The sequence below is a fragment of the Rattus norvegicus genome, chromosome 15 (genome assembly GCF_021556685.1).
Source record: "Rattus norvegicus strain SHRSP/BbbUtx chromosome 15, alternate assembly SHRSP_T2T, whole genome shotgun sequence".
Lineage (NCBI taxonomy): Eukaryota > Metazoa > Chordata > Mammalia > Rodentia > Muridae > Rattus > Rattus norvegicus.
The window spans coordinates 97,830,525-97,848,297 of record NC_141548.1 but is presented as its reverse complement, the minus strand read 5'-3'; the positions used below and the strand labels follow the sequence as shown (position 1 = coordinate 97,848,297).

General features: G+C 41.5%; 1 long non-coding RNA gene across 5 annotated transcripts in view; it reads left to right on the top strand.

Annotated features, from left to right (window-relative positions):
- The window catches only part of LOC102548462 (uncharacterized), a 96,689-nt gene that overhangs the window by 17,492 nt on the left and 61,424 nt on the right, over positions 1–17,773 (top strand). Inside the window, exon 3 of one of the 5 annotated variants that reach the window (XR_015638562.1) lies at positions 13,140–13,274. The exons of 3 other annotated variants lie outside the window; for them this stretch is intronic. This is a non-coding gene — a long non-coding RNA (uncharacterized LOC102548462). Of the gene's footprint in view, positions 1–1,982; positions 2,219–13,139; positions 13,275–17,773 lie in introns of those variants that run through there. One more of the 5 variants, XR_015638564.1, reaches the window with a different exon arrangement.

The window sequence follows — 17,773 nt, the reverse complement described above, 5'->3', positions numbered from 1 at the left end:
CTGAGTTTCGAGGCCAGCCTGGTCTTCAGAGCAAATTCCAGGACAGAAAGGAAAGGAATGTGAATTAGCAGATGGGCTGGCAAAGGAGCTTTCTCACAGCCTGGAACTTCTTTGTGTGAAAGTCAGAAGGAACGAACCCACAAGCTTGTACTCAGACTTCCATCCACCCACATACATCATCTACATAAACACATAAAAATAATAATAAATAATAGTAGAAACATTATTTTAAAGAAAGAAAGTAAATGAATGGAGATGAGTGTTAGCAATTCCTCTAGGCTCCGCCCAATAATTACCTAGTGCCAGGAGTCAGGTAAAAAAAGAAGACTGCCTGTTACCTTTTCTCTACTCTCTCTCTCTCTCTCTCTCTCTCTCTCTCTCTCTCTCTCTCCTCCCCTCTCCTTGTCCCTCTCCCTCCCTCCCTCCCTCCCTCCCTCCCTCCCTCCCTCTGCCTCTCTCCTCTCTTTTTGCTCTTCTCTGCCCGTCCTTCCTCTGCCTCTACCTCTTTTCCAGGTGTCCTTCCATCCCAACAATAGCCTTCTTCATATTAGCTCTGTGTGGCCGGCCAGCTACCTGGTGCAGCGCTATGCCGTGCTCTGTTAGAGAGGACAGTGAGCCCACGTATCTCTCCCCAATGGCTTGAGTGCATCTGTGAAGGCTGGCGATGACTTTAAGAAGGGAAGGAACTTGTTTGCTTCTCAGAACTTGAAAGTGAACAAACTTCCCAATTTAAATCACACTGTCTACTAGTCTAATAGCCATAGAATAATATTAGAAAATCTGAACAACAATCTCAGAAAATAATCAATACATTCACTAAGGTACAATTTAAAATGAAAGTCAAACAAATATACATTACCCAGTCTTAGTTCTAAGTCACTATGTTCAGATGGACCAATATGTACAAATACTATACGTACTATGCAAATCAACATACGGATTACTGGGTCCATCACATATTAGCCATGGAAATTAAAAACAGAATGATCTTTATTGCTCTTTATGAAGAGGAAACATAGTCTTCAGAGAAATATCTACAATCACGTACTCTGACCATCTGCTTTATTTTTTCAATCCAAGTGTGAGCACAAGAGAAATGCAAGAAACCTGTCCAGCAGTGCAATGACATGCTTTTAGACTGTGCCTTAGCGCTCCCTCGTTAGCTTATCCTGCTCCTACAAGAAAAAAAGAAGTCATGATCCTAAACATATTCCCTGCATTCTATATCCCTTGTCCTCGCTTCTCAGATGTTTCATAGACATGAGCTAGCGAAAGACAGTTAGAGAGGTCTGCTAGCTCTGCTCACAGTTGAACATGTGAGCATTGAACACTGACCTCCCTTTCAACCCCCAGGATATCCGAAATCGCCTCAATGACTCACTTGAATGTCAAACATGCCAGGCGCCATTCCAAGTTTAGAACTAGGAGTGAAGAGGTGAATCAAGTACGGTGGCTGCCTTCAAAATTTACAATTCAGATGGTTAGATCAGCACATAAACAAGTTAAGTACCATAAAGGGCTAAGTCTGCCCTGCCCAGAGTTCACAAAGGAAGTGACAATGGCTTCCAGGCAGGATGTAGAAGAAGGGGGCTGTTCCTCATGTTAGTGCATAGCACGCATCCTTAATATTGCACAGTGCAGTACAATCAGACAAAAGTAAAGGAGAGCCACAGACGTCTTACTCTAAGTCGTGGGGATGAGGGAGTGTTGGAAGGCGGTGTCTGGGAAACCCTGCTATGCACTCAGAGCACTTACAGAAACAGTCTGCATACCACATCCGCAATATGATGGAAAGGAATGCAGTCAATAAAATGTACGCTTTGCAAGCTCAACCCCTCTCCAGGAATGTTGGATGGGAGGTCTCTGAGGAAGAATGTGCAGGGCACAGAGAAGCAGCTCCACTAAACTTTCCATAGAGAAACCAAAACTGGAGAAACGCTAACTAGTGTTCTCTGTCCGTTACTGTCTTACTCTGGTTCCAGATATCTTCCAAGTTTACATTTGTAATCCAGAAAGAAGTAGTACAGATAAAACCCGCACTGTCCTTCCGAGGAAACACTACATCCTCTACCACTAGAGAAAGGAAAAGCAGCACACAAAAAGGTAACCACTACAGCCTCCTCGCCTCCAGCCCTGGAGATTCTCTGCTATTTCACTGGACCTAAGGATGAACATCATGTAGCTCAGTACATTTTTATTAAACATGAATCTTTATATCCAACTTAATTAATGTGCTTTAATGCAACCCCAGGAACCAGTCAGTAAGGCAGTACTGAGGTGCAGGCATACTAAGGCATTCCAAAGAAGTCCCCATCTCTCTTCTTGCCTGAGTTTTCTTCTGCTCCAAAATGTCCCCTGCACTGACCCTCCTGACCTCAGCAGGCCGCAGACCGGCAGCAAAAGAAACCCAGTCTGAACAGCTAATGTGGCACTGTGAACAATAAATCTTAATAACTAGTTAAAACACCAAAAGGACCAGAGGGCAAATGTTCTGGACATTTGGGGGTGGTCTTTGTATGCTAATTTACATAATTCTGTAAGTAACACATTTCCCCGTTGCTATATTATTATACAACAGAGAATCCTCATAACATCCTTCAAAGTGATTTTTGTGTTAAGCATCTTAGAAAGAGTAATTCACTTTTAATTATATTAGATTACCTTAGATAAAAATCAGGTCATGATGAGGGAGAAGTCACAGCTCTGTATAAAAGTGTGATTTCAAGATGTCCCTATATCTTTGGGATCTGTCACTTTGAACCGGCCATGCTACACACTCAGACCCTCCAGACGTCATGGAGGAGCTGAGCTAAATAATCTCTCTGGCTGCTATGAAAATATGCAACACTGGGGGGAGAGAGAGATGTTTAAAATCTCTTGAAAAACAAAAGGCATAAAAGGTTTAATTGCTCAAAACAGAGTCATTTATTTTCTCTAATTAAGATTTATTTGAAATAATCATATACATGATTAATTTTCAGTCTTCCTATCCCACATATGCACACAGTGCAAGACAGACAGCTTCAGGAATGAAAGGCAAGCCTAGGCTACCATGGAATGACAGTAAGTAGTTCACCTTGAAGATCTGGGCGCGGAAGGAATGAACACTCTCTCGCACAGAAAGCACATGTGAGGCCATCTTACGTCACAACCTAACGGCACTAAAGCCAGCAGGGGCCTTTACAGGATGCTGTTTGCAGTCCACACTTTCTAGCAGGGCTTGATCCACGTTTCTTCCATTACATCTGCCTTATTGCCTATAGCAGTATGATTATAATCCCTGCTACTCACGTGAAATCAAGGCACAGAGAGGTTAAGTACCTTTCCTAAGATCACACAGCTAGTTAGTGGCAGAACGAGATCAGGGACAAAGACCTGTCTGCTTCACTATATCCATTCTTAACTATACTCCTTCTGCCATTGTCTAGCTTTCCATTTGGGGGTCTTTCTGAGTTGAGCCTCCACCCTACAGAATCAGAACCAATTCTGCTGTTTCCTCTCTATTTTTATTTTCCTTATTGTGTGGTGGTGGTGGTGGTGGTGATGGTGGTGATGGTGGTATGTGTGTGTGTGTGTGTGTGTGTGCGCGTGTACACATGCAGAGATGCATACGCATTCTTCAAGAACCATCTACGTTGTATTTCAAGACAGGGTCTCTCAGTGTATGCAAACTCCTGAGTAGCCGACCTGACTAGCTAGCCCCACGGATCTGCAGGGTGGGGATTACAAGCCCACAGCAAGGCTCTTCTGGCATTCTGTTTTGTTTGTTTTAGTTTGAGCATTTAAGAAGATTCTATGTAGATTTTCATGGTGAATTAAGGTCCTCGTCTCATGACTGTGTGGTAAGCACACTAGTAACTGAATCATTTCCCTAGAGCAACTGCCCTGTTTTATAGGCACTTCATAGAAACCAAAGAGTTTCTCTTCCCAACTTTGTACTTTTTCCAAAGATGTTCATCTCAAACCCTTAGTCTCAATGGTCTAAAATTGTATCATTCTGCCTTTCCGGATGCCATGATCCCTTTCTCAATTTCATAAGATGCATTTGTTCTTCTTGTGTGGCATTTATCACTTCATTACTGAGGATTATAGCTCACATGTCTTGATTTATCACCTCTCATAAAGTGAACTCCTTGTACACGGAATGAGTCAGTCAAGGGTTCATTGCAAACCCTCAAAGCATTTACATGTGGGAATGTGATTCATTCAAAATATTTTTTTTTCTGATAAACAGGAAGTTTCAGACCTGGGGATGTAGCTCAGTTGACTAGCTCAAAGGAGCCCAAACTTGTTCAATCCCAGTACCACATAAACCAAGCATGATGGCCAATGTCTCTAATCTCAGCCCCTGGGAGGTGGAGGCAGGAGTATCGCAGGCTCAAAAGCATCCTCAGCCTCTAGACAGGTCCCGGTCAGCCCAAGATACACAAAATCATCTCTTAGGAAAAAATTAAACAAATGTTCTGTTTAAAGCTTATATATGTTATATAAACTACAGCAGGCTCTTAAGAGTGAAAACATACAAATATCATGCACGTATACATACCTACACACACCTCAAGAAATCACGTAGAGAGAAAGCTGAGAAGATCATATTTTGGTTTGCTTTACTCTTACTCAAATATTAAGTGCAGGTTCGACTCCAGCTATTGAGTTCTCTATTGTCTATTTCTGATTCATAATATTTAATGCTGTGTACAAAATATTGCATACAATAGTTTTAAATTTTCACTGAAAAGAAGCCATTGTATAATACTGTTATTGTCATTTCCTTTTCTGGTTAATCCTGAAAATGCAAAATAAATAGGGTAGAGGTAGCTTCATAAAAATATCTATCTAAGTGGGAATTAATTTGGGAGGTCAAACTGTTTTACCAGCAGACTTTACTAGACACAGAAACTTGTGGGTCAAATGAACCTTGAGTGTGCTCACAGTATCGTCCGCCTCCTGGGCCATGGAGCTCCTCACGAGGAGCTCTACAGTGTAGTAATTGAGACAAAACGAAAAGCAAAACAAATAGAAACCACTTCTAGCCACCATCAGTGCCTGCCCTTTGTTCTCTACTCACAAGTCAGCTTAATCTCAACTCCTGCCTGCCTGCCTGCCTCTCCACTTCTCTAGAAACCTCAAACACTCTGCTCAAAAAGCTATCTACTGTCCACATGCTTACAGCTCACCTTCAAGAGACAGATGCCGGGGCTGGGGATTTAGCTCAGTGGTAGAGCGCTTGCCTAAGAAGCTCAAGGCCCCCAGACCCTGTGAGAAAGAGACCCAACCTCCTGGTCAGGTGGGCACTCCTGAGGATGCAGAGCAGAAGAGACCACCAACACTGCTCACCCCTGCCCACATCCCTGGCCCAAGAGGAAACTGTATAAGGCCTCTGGGCTCCCGTGGGGGAGGGCCCAGGAGCGGCAGGACCCCTGCCTGAGACACCACCAGAACCTGAAGGAGACAGACCGGATAAACAGTTCTCTGCACCCAAATCCCGTGGGAGGGAGAGCTGAACCTTCAGAGAGGCAGACAAGACTGGGAAACCAGAAGAGACTGCTCTCTGCACACACATCTCGGACGCCAGAGGAAAAAGCCAAAGACCATCTGGAACCCTGGTGCACTGAAGCTCCCAGAAACGGCAGCACAAGTCTTCCTGGTTGCTGCCGCTGCAGAGAGCCCGTGAGCAGCACCCCACAAGCAAACTTGAGCCTCGGGACCACAGGTAAGACCAACTTTTCTGCTGCAAGAAAGCTGCCTGGTGAACTCAAGACACAGGCCCACAGGAACAGCTGAAGACCTGTAGAGAGGAAAAACTACATGCCGGAAAGCAGAACACTCTGTCCCCATAACTGACTGAAAGAGAGGAAAACAGGTCTACAGCACTCCTGACACACAGGCTTATAGGACAGTCTAGCCACTGTCAGAAATAGCAGAACAAAGTAACACTAGAGATAATCTGATGGCGAGAGGCAAGCGCAGGAACCCAAGCAACAGAAACCAAGACTACATGGCACCATCGGAGCCCAATTCTCCCATCAAAACAAACATGGAATATCCAAACACACCAGAAAAGCAAGATCTAGTTCCAAAATCATTTTTGATCATGATGCTGGAGGACTTCAAGAAAGACGTGAAGAACTCCCTTAGAGAACAAATAGAAGCCTACAGAGAGGAATCGCAAAAATGCCTGAAAGAATCGCAAAAATCCCTGAAAGAATTCCAGGAAAACATAAATAAACAAGTAGAAGCCCATAGAGAGGAGACACAAAAATCCCTGAAAGAATTCCAGGAAAACATAAATAAACAAGTAGAAGCCCATAGAGAGGAGACACAAAAATCCCTGAAAGAATTCCAGGAAAACACAATCAAACAGTTGAAGGAATTAAAAATGGAAATAGAAGCAATCAAGAAAGAACACATGGAAACAACCCTGGATATAGAAAACCAAAAGAAGAGACAAGGAGCTGTAGATACAAGCTTCACCAACAGAATACAAGAGATGGAAGAGAGAATCTCAGGAGCAGAAGATTCCATAGAAATCATTGACTCAACTGTCAAAGATAATGTAAAGCGGAAAAAGCTACTGGTCCAAAACATACAGGAAATCCAGGACTCAATGAGAAGATCAAACCTAAGGATAATAGGTATAGAAGAGAGTGAAGACTCCCAGCTCAAAGGACCAGTAAATATCTTCAACAAAATCATAGAAGAAAACTTCCCTAACCTAAAAAAAGAGATACCCATAGACATACAAGAAGCCTACAGAACTCCAAATAGATTGGACCAGAAAAGAAACACCTCCCGTCACATAATTGTCAAAACACCAAACGCACAAAATAAAGAAAGAATATTAAAAGCAGTAAGGGAAAAAGGTCAAGTAACATATAAAGGGAGACCTATCAGAATCACACCAGACTTCTCGCCAGAAACTATGAAGGCCAGAAGATCCTGGACTGATGTCATACAGACCCTAAGAGAACACAAATGCCAGCCCAGGGTACTGTATCCAGCAAAACTCTCAATTAACATTGATGGAGAAACCAAGATATTCCATGACAAAACCAAATTTACACAATATCTTTCTACAAATCCAGCACTACAAAGGATAATAAATGGTAAAGCCCAATATAAGGAGGCAAGCTATACCCTAGAAGAAGCAAGAAACTAATCGTCTTGGCAACAAAACAAAGAGAATGAAAGCACACAAACATAACCTCACATCCAAATATGAATATAATGGGAAGCAATAATCACTATTTCTTAATATCTCTCAATATCAATGGCCTCAACTCCCCAATAAAAAGACATAGATTAACAAACTGGATACGCAACGAGGACCCTGCATTCTGCTGCCTACAGGAAACACACCTCAGAGACAAAGACAGACACTACCTCAGAGTGAAAGGCTGGAAAACAACTTTCCAAGCAAATGGTCAGAAGAAGCAAGCTGGAGTAGCCATTCTAATATCAAATAAAATCAATTTCCAACTAAAAGTCATCAAAAAAGATAAGGAAGGACACTTCATATTCATCAAAGGAAAAATCCACCAAGATGAACTCTCAATCCTAAATATCTATGCCCCAAATACAAGGGCACCTACATACGTAAAAGAAACCTTACTAAAGCTCAAAACACACATTGCACCTCACACAATGATAGTGGGAGATTTCAACACCCCACTCTCATCAATGGACAGATCATGGAAACAGAAATTAAACAGTGATGTCGACAGACTAAGAGAAGTCATGAGCCAAATGGACTTAACGGATATTTATAGAACATTCTATCCTAAAGCAAAAGGATATACCTTCTTCTCAGCTCCTCATGGTACTTTCTCCAAAATTGACCATATAATTGGTCAAAAAACGGGCCTCAACAGGTACAGAAAGATAGAAATAATCCCATGCGTGCTATCGGACCACCACGGCCTAAAACTGGTCTTCAATAACAATAAGGGAAGAATGCCCACATATACGTGGAAATTGAACAATGCTCTACTCAATGATAACCTGGTCAAGGAAGAAATAAAGAAAGAAATTAAAAACTTTTTAGAATTTAATGAAAATGAAGATACAACATGCCCAAACTTATGGGACACAATGAAAGCTGTACTAAGAGGAAAACTCATAGCGCTGAGTGCCTGCAGAAAGAAACAGGAAAGAGCATATGGCAGCAGCTTGACAGCACACCTAAAAGCTCTAGAACAAAAAGAAGCAAATACACCCAGGAGGAGTAGAAGGCAGGAAATAATCAAACTCAGAGCTGAAATCAACCAAGTAAAAACAAAAAGGACCATAGAAAGAATCAACAGAACCAAAAGTTGGTTCTTTGAGAAAATCAACAAGATAGATAAACCCTTAGCCAGACTAACGAGAGGACACAGAGAGTGCGTCCAAATTAACAAAATCAGAAATGAAAAGGGAGACATAACAACAGATTCAGAGGAAATTCAAAAAATCATCAGATCTTACTCTAAAAACCTATATTCAACAAAACTTGAAAATCTTCAAGAAATGGACAATTTCCTAGACAGATACCAGGTATCGAGGTTAAATCAGGAACAGATAAACCAGTTAAACAACCCCATAACTCCTAAGGAAATAGAATCAGTCATTAAAGGTCTCCCAACCAAAAGGAGCCCAGGTCCAGACGGGTTTAGTGCAGAATTCTATCAAACCTTCATAGAAGACCTCATACCAATATTATCCAAACTATTCCACAAAATTGAAACAGATGGAGCACTACCGAATTCCTTACGAAGCCACAATTACTCTTATACCTAAACCACACAAAGACACAACAAAGAAAGAGAACTTCAGACCAATTTCCCTTATGAATATCGACGCAAAAATACTCAATAAAATTCTGGCAAACCGAATCCAAGAGCACATCAAAACAATCATCCACCATGACCAAGTAGGCTTCATCCCAGGCATGCAGGGATGGTTTAATATACGGAAAACCATCAACGTGATCCATTATATAAACAAACTGAAAGAACAAAACCACATGATCATTTCATTAGATGCTGAGAAAGCATTTGACAAAATTCAACACCCCTTCATGATAAAAGTCCTGGAAAGAATAGGAATTCAAGGCCCATACCTAAACATAGTAAAAGCCATATACAGCAAACCAGTTGCTAACATTAAACTAAATGGAGAGAAACTTGAAGCAATCCCACTAAAATCAGGGACTAGACAAGGCTGCCCACTCTCTCCCTACTTATTCAATATAGTTCTTGAAGTTCTAGCCAGAGCAATCAGACAACAAAAGGAGATCAAGGGGATACAGATCGGAAAAGAAGAAGTCAAAATATCACTATTTGCAGATGACATGATAGTATATTTAAGTGATCCCAAAAGTTCCACCAGAGAACTACTAAAGCTGATAAACAACTTCAGCAAAGTGGCTGGGTATAAAATTAACTCAAATAAATCAGTTGCCTTCCTCTATACAAAAGAGAAACAAGCCGAGAAAGAAATTAGAGAAACGACACCCTTCATAATAGACCCAAATAATATAAAGTACCTCGGTGTGACTTTAACCAAGCAAGTAAAAGATCTGTACAATAAGAACTTCAAGACACTGAGGAAAGAAATTGAAGAAGACCTCAGAAGATGGAAAGATCTCCCATGCTCATGGATTGGCAGGATTAATATAGTAAAAATGGCCATTTTACCAAAAGCAATCTACAGATTCAATGCAATCCCCATCAAAATACCAATCCAATTCTTCAAAGCGTTAGACAGAACAATTTGCAAATTCATCTGGAATAACAAAAAACCCAGGATAGCTAAAGCTATCCTCAACAATAAAAGGACTTCAGGGGGAATCACTATCCCTGAACTCAAGCAGTATTACAGAGCAATAGTGATAAAAACTGCATGGTATTGGTACAGAGACAGACAGATAGACCAATGGAATAGAATTGAAGACCCAGAAATGAACCCACACACCTATGGTCACTTGATTTTTGACAAAGGAGCCAAAACCATCCAATGGAAAAAAGATAGCATTTTCAGCAAATGGTGCTGGTTCAACTGGAGGGCAACATGTAGAAGAATGCAGATCGATCCATCCTTATCACCCTGTACAAATCTTAAGTCCAAGTGGATCAAGGACCTCCACATCAAACCAGACACACTCAAACTAATAGAAGAAAAACTAGGGAAGCATCTGGAACACATGGGCACTGGAGAAAATTTCCTGAACAAAACACCAATGGCTTATGCTCTAAGATCAAGAATCGACAAATGGGATCTCGTAAAACTGCAAAGCTTCTGTAAGGCAAAGGACACGGTGGTTAGGACAAAACGGCAACCACCAGATTGGGAAAAGATCTTTACCAATCCTACAACAGATAGAGGCCTTATATCCAAAATATACAAAGAACTCAAGAAGTTAGACCGCAGGGAAACAAATAACCCTATTAAAAAATGGGGTTCAGAGCTAAACAAAGAGTTCACAGCTGAGGAATGCCGAATGGCTGAGAAACACCTAAAGAAATGTTCAACATCTTTAGTCATAAGGGAAATGCAAATCAAAACAACCCTGAGATTTCACCTCACACCAGTGAGAATGGCTAAGATCAAAAACTCAGGTGACAGCAGATGCTGGCAAGGATGTGGAGAAAGAGGAACACTCCTCCATTGTTGGTGGGATTGCAGACTGGTAAAACCATTCTGGAAATCAGTCTGGAGGTTCCTCAGAAAATTGGACATAGAACTGCCTGAGGATCCAGCTATACCTCTCTTGGGCATATACCCAAAAGATGCCTCAACATATAAAAGAGACACGTGCTCCACTATGTTCATCGCAGCCTTATTTATAATAGCCAGAAAATGGAAAGAACCCAGATGCCCTTCAACAGAGGAATGGATACAGAAAATGTGGTACATCTACACAATGGAATATTACTCAGCTATCAAAAACAACGAGTTTATGAAATTCGTAGGCAAATGGTTGGAACTGGAAAATATCATCCTGAGTGAGCTAACCCAATCACAGAAAGACATACATGGTATGCACTCATTGATAAGTGGCTTTTAGCCCAAATGCTTGAATTACCCTAAATGCCTAGAACAAATGAAACTCAAGACAGATGATCAAAATGTGAATGCTTCACTCCTTCTTTAAATGAGGAAAAAGAATACCCTTGGCAGGGAAGGGAGAGGCAAAGATTAAAACAGAGACTGAAGGAACACCCATTCAGAGCCTGCCCCACATGTGGCCCATACATATACAGCCACCCAATTAGACAAGATGGATGAAGCAAAGAAGTGCAGACTGACAGGAGCCGGATGTAGATCGCTCCTGAGAGACATAGCCAGAATACAGCAAATACAGAGGCGAATGCCAGCAGCAAACCACTGAACTGAGAATAGGTCCCCCGTTGAAGGAATCAGAGAAAGAACTGGAAGAGCTTGAAGGGGCTCGAGACCCCAAAAGTACAACAATGTCAAGCAACCAGAGCTTCCAGGGACTAAGCCACTACCTAAATACTATACATGGACTGACCCTGGACTCTGACCCCATAGGTAGCAATGAATATCCTAGTAAGAGCACCAGTGGAAGGGGAAGCCCTGGGTCCTGCTAAGACTGAACCCCCAGTGAACTAGACTATGGGGGGAGGGCAGCAATGGGGGGAGGGTTGGGAGGGGAACACCCATAAGGAAGGGGAGGGGGGAGGGGGATGTTTGCCCGGAAACCGGGAAAGGGAATAACACTTGAAATGTATAAAAGAAATACTCAAGTTAATAAAAAAAAAAAAAAAAAAAAAAAAAAAAAAAAAAAAAAAAAAAAAGAAGCGCAAGGCCCTGGGTTCGGTCCCCATCTCCGAAAAAAAGAACCAAAAAAAAAAAAAAAAAAAAAAGGAGACAGATGCCTCTTGTCCCGTTGCACGGCAGCCTCCGGTCTATACGGTTTCAGTTTCTTTGATTTCAGTATTACCTATGGTCCACAAGCCTCAACTACATACCAGTATAGACATCAGCAATTCATAAAGCTAAACCCCTTGTCTCCTAGTAGCATGATGAAACCTCATGTCATCCCTGTGACTCACCCTTTTATCCAGCATATCGTGCTACGTCCTTTACCACCCGCTCTCACAGGAAGACCCTGCCAGTCATCAGACCCACTGTCTGTTGAATCAGAGTGCTGTGTTCACATAGTGTATTTTACTTAATAATGGTTCCAAGCTCAGAATAAAGACACAGCGAGTGGGATATGATAGAGAAGCCATTGAGTGCTTCTCTTGGGTGAAGCGATGTGTTCTGAGTGTAGGAAGGAAAGGAAGAACATTATATGCTGAGGGCCTGAAGTCTATGGTAAGAACAAATGAACCCAGAAATTGCAGAAAGGGCATATCAATTTTTATGGTAGGCTTTCTAAAATACTTCAAACTGAAAATATGACAGCCATCAAGGAGCCTGACATGTTTAGTGACGACAACAACAGGCACTACCTAATGGGATCTGGAGTTAGCTGTGGCTTCTGGAGCCCGTGTGTGTGTGTGTGTGTGTGTGTGTGTGTGTGTGTGTACACGTGTGTGTGTGTACACGTGTGTGCAGGCGTGCGTGTGCAATACGTCTCCCTGGAGAGGAGGAGCTTAGCTCTCACCAGTTCACCCTTCAGAGACTTTCTGGGATTACCACTTCGTGAATCTTCCTTCATACAGCCGAATCCAGCCTTCCCTTACCTGTACTCACTCTGCGCAGAGCTCTATGAGCTGCCGTGAACACTGCCCTTTCAACCAATAGGGTATTTGAACACAAGCGGTCAAACCATGTGATAAAAATGAGTTAAAAGATCTCAGGCATCTACACATTGTTCAACGCGGAAGTGTAAGCCACCTGTTCCTATGTCAGCGGAGTGGAGAGTGAAAACAGGAACACGACCTATCATTACCATGTGACTTCACCTTCTGTTACTCTATGTATTCTTCATGATATGCTTTGGCTGCTGATTTATTGTAAACTTTTACTGTTCAAAAGCATACCTAGAAGTTGTGGTTAGACATGGTGAGTGATCATTAATTGGAAACTGAAATGCTGATGATTACTTAAATAGTTTTCTTTTTCCTAGTAAGTTTACTTCTTTAAGAATTTGTTACTAACTTTGGTTTTAATTTCTTTTTCATCTCCAGATCATTAGACAATAGATGGTGGAGATTATTGTTCCAGATGTTCCAGATTCTGTTTTCACAGAATTACTGGATTCTGTGAAAGCCAGTTTACAACCAGGAAAATAATAAACCTGATTAACTAGCTTCAGAAATTTTTAATCCTAATAATTATTGGTTTATGCCCTCACAATGGCAACTAGTTTTCCCATGTTTTTACTTTACTTTGTGTTGCTTTTATAAAACATACTGTCCAGAAGTCCGAGAAGGACAGGGTTTATTCATCTTACCTCTCTATATCATGGTCTAACATTGAGAGAAGTCAGAGCAGAGCCAACACAGGGAGGTAGGAACTAATGCAGAGGCCATGGAGGACAGCCGCTTACTGACTTGCTCCTTGTGAAAGGCTTAGTTTGCTTTCTTTCTACTTTCTTTCTTCTTCTTTCTTTCTTTCTTTCTTTCTTTCTTTTTAAATTTAGTTTTATTTTTCTTTATTTATTCACTTTACATCCCACTCACTGCCCTCCTCCAGGCCACTCCCCTCCCACAATCCTTTGCTCCTCTTCTCCTCTGAACTGGTGGGGCCCTGTGGGTATCTCCCCCCAACCCCTGACCCTGGCACTTCAAGTCTTTTTGAGGCTAGGCGCTTTCCTCTCCCAGTGAGGCCGACAAGGAGGCCGAGCTAGAAGAACATAGTCTATGAAAAATTTGCTTTCTTATATACACCCTGGGCTCAAGAGAGAAAATGCCCCCCAATACCTGGCCACAGACAGCTATGGAGGCAAGTCCCAACTGGGGCTCTGTCTTCCCAGGTAACTTGAGCTTGTGCCCAGACAACACAAACAAAACCCAAGGCTCTCCTCCAACTTTTTAAGGGCATCATTTTCCTTGTTATGCCAGCACCACAAGCACAACCCTAGTATTCCATAGTTACACTGCAGAGATGCTGTACAGATACGGTCTGTGTGGGCCAGCTACATGCTGAAAGGTGGTTGGTTGGTTAGATGATTTATAATAAACAATAATTAGCACAAGGGAGAGGGGTAACATGCACTTTCTGTGAAACTATAGTTTTTAAAGTGCTGTTTACAGCTAGGAACCTTGGTCTCTACCCTTCCTGAACATCTCTCTTGTGAAGTGTTCAGAAGTTCCTACCCTAGCTGGAGAACTTCTGGCTCAGAGCATTCTACTAAGTTGTCTATGAACATTAAAAAAATTAAAAAATAAAGGTCTACCATAAATCAGTTACTTTGTCAAGAATTCTCAAACTGAAAAGAGGGAATTCTGGTGAATTTTTTTATCTCATTTTACCGGTTATATATATGTAAATGCACTTGTACGTGTATGTGTATGTGTCAGTGTCTTTAAATGTGTATGTAGTATGTGTGTATGTATGTATGCATACATATATATGTTTGTAAATGCCACATCTATGCCAGTTGGACCCCTGGTAGCTGGCAGAGTGAGAACTGAAACAGAACTCAGGTCCTCTCTTAATGGCTGAGCTATTTCTCCAGCTCCTACCATAAGCATTCTAATTGTCATGAACACCCATCTTCTGGGTATCATGCTTTTCAGTATTTTTCACACCAAATAACAAAGCACAACCTAAATCTGATATAGGGAAAAGGAGCATCTGAACTGGAAGTCAAACTTTTTAAAAAGTTGTCTTGTGTGTCAAAAAGATTAAGGGACACTCTAGACTCTAGAGTGATTCAAGAACTCTTTAATAGTGCAAGTTCTAACGTTGCCAAGACAACAATATGAAGATGCAGCTCGCCAAGTTACATACTTCAACTGCATATCATCAGAATTGTTAACTAAGTCTTCTGGACCACTTCTCTGTGTGAAAGGACTCCAAATGCAGGAAGAAAACCTCAAGGTTTCATTCACCGACGTGACTTCCTGCCACTAAGCATAGATTCCCTATAACCTGAGTACCAGGGTTGCCTTTCACTGTTGGAGGTCTGAGGTCATGGCGACTAGCCACTAAGCTCCTATAATGTCCCCAGTCCAAAGTGAGATGTGCTGTAAACAGAACGTGTGTGTTGAGTGTTAGAGATGAAGGGGAGGAGGGCATTGGGAGAGGGAGAAAGGAGAGGGAGAGACACGGAGAGAGGGAGAGAGAGGGAGGGGGAGAGAGAGAACACCAATGGGTTGAAATTATTAAAATGCGGTGTTAATGTCCATCACTCATTTCTCTTCATTCTGTCTTACTATGACTCCTAGAGAAATGCTCACTGAGAGTGTGGCTGACACTGCATCTCTGTTAGAATGTTTGAGATCTTTCAGTCTACTTAGTGAATTACTAACAGAAACTCACGCTCTGAAGTTCGGAGAGTTGAAAACTTTTCAGTTCCTATGTGGCCAACATCTCGGTGTGGTGAGATGTACTGTAGTTTGCATCTTTGCTTTCCCAGCACTCCGAGTGGGTGAAGAGAGCCATCCTACTTCATCGCCGCACTGAGACGGCTGCAATGCATGGGAGCCACCAACTGTCCAAAGGTGGCAGTGCCTGGCTCGCTCAATCTTTACAGGAAGAGAAAACAGGAATGAGAGCACAACAGTTATTTGATGGGATGAATGCTGAAACAAGTGAACAATGTGTGTAATTTCTGTCTTAAATAATGATGGCTGACCATTGAGGAGAAATGGTTTAGGCTGTCTTTCAGTGGGTTGCATTTAGAAAATAGTTTAAAATACTTCTTGATAAAAGAACACTGGTAAAAATATTTTTTAAAAAATCTTCACAGGCTAAAATATTTGTAATTAATACCAATCATTTATATTTGTGCTACATAAAAATTTTAATTGGCAGGAATTTGAAAATGACAACCATTAGTTCATAGAACAAGAAATAATGCACACTGTCAATATCCTTTTAAACAAGATCTGTCCATTTAAAACGTTTTGAATATCTACAGACATTACTCTCCGGGGTCCTTTGTACCTACTGTTGTGGTGAATGTTTCTGACTACAGCCCTAGGCTGCTGCTTTGTGGACAGTGGAGTCTCCTTGGCTGATACAAGATGGGTCCACACTGAGCTGCTAGACATGTTTTCATACTTGGCCAGAGAGAGAGAGAGAGAGAGAGAGAGAGAGAGAGAGAGAGAGAGAGAGAGAGAGAGAGAGAGAGAGAGAGAGACAAGCACATCTTCTTCCCATGGCTGAAAGAAAAAAGAAAAAGGTAAAATAATCCACATAGCAAACTTCGGCTTTCAAATGTTGAATATTAGGGCATCATTACTAAAGTACAATTAAATTTATTTAGTTTATTTCATGCTGTTTAATAAGCCAAGCAAAGAAGTCATTGCAAAGTTGGAGAATTTTCTTAAAAGCAGGCCCAGCCATTACTTTATCTGCAACAACTGTGGCAAAAGAAAACCTGAATGTCTCCAGTAGCATCCAGATAAAAAGACTTGCCAAACATTAATCTTGTTTTAATAAAGCAAACTTTCAAGATATGTGACATAGGAAAGAAGTGTTTCACTTACTGCTGTAGGAAAACATCAAAATGACAGAGAACACAGTTGTGCTGGGGATAGTATTAGAAGGAGCACACAAGAGGAGGAGAAGCCTTGGTCCTGCCAAGGCTGGACCCTCCAGTGTAGAGATGTCAGGGTGGGGAGGCAGGAAAGGGTGGGTGGGTGGGGGGACACCCTCATAGAAGAATGGGGAGGGGGAGTGGGATAGGAGGTTTATGGACAGGAAACCGGGAAAGGGGATAACATTTGAAATGTAAATTAAAAATCAATAAAAATGATAGATAGATAGATAGATAGATAGATAGATAGATAGATAGATAGATAGACAGATAGATAGACAGATAGATAGAGATAGGAACCCTAACTGGACAAATGTGTTTGGGAGACAGACACTATCTCAACTGAAGTGGCATGCTAACAACTGAGTAATACTTGAAGTGTTTATTCCAACCATAGCCTCAGTGATCCAAGAGCACGGTACCAACATCCACTTAGTTTTGTTAAGGATTTTCCAACAGTATCATAGTGGGTAGTGCCTCATGATATGAAAGACATTCAGTGCTAGGATATAGGGTCACTTCAACAATGGAAAAGCCACCTATTGTGGGAATTTGGTGAGATGTTTTCCATAGAAATGGTTATAATACCCCAAATACTTCCCACCAAATCCCACTGCTATAAACATTCCATTGCAGGTTTTCTTACTCTGACCTGAGATTTTGAAAGTAAATCCTTCCTCAAAAAGTTTCTAAAACCAATAGTCTGCTTCGAAAGGCCACATAGACACTACCACTGAGCTCTATTCCCTGTCTAAAATGTTTAGAACTCCTAAATATGCCTACTTAAAGCATTTTCTCACTTGGCTTATTGCATAATTTTACAAAAAGAATTATTCTTTCAAAAATGCTAGTTTGTGTACAACCAATACATGTGAAACTTGTACAACATGCAAGGCTCCCATTAATCCAACTTCAAATGAGAACTCGTGGAATGCTGAAACATGTCTTGGAGGTGTGCTCTCCCATTAAAGAACAGTTAGGAATATGCTTTATCTATTCTAAAGAAACCACAGGCTACTGGGGGAGGCAAGAATGCTACATGAGCTGCTAGACATGTTTACAGACTTGGCAAAAAAAAAAAAAAAAAGACCCAGGAAAGAAGACTACAGTTTA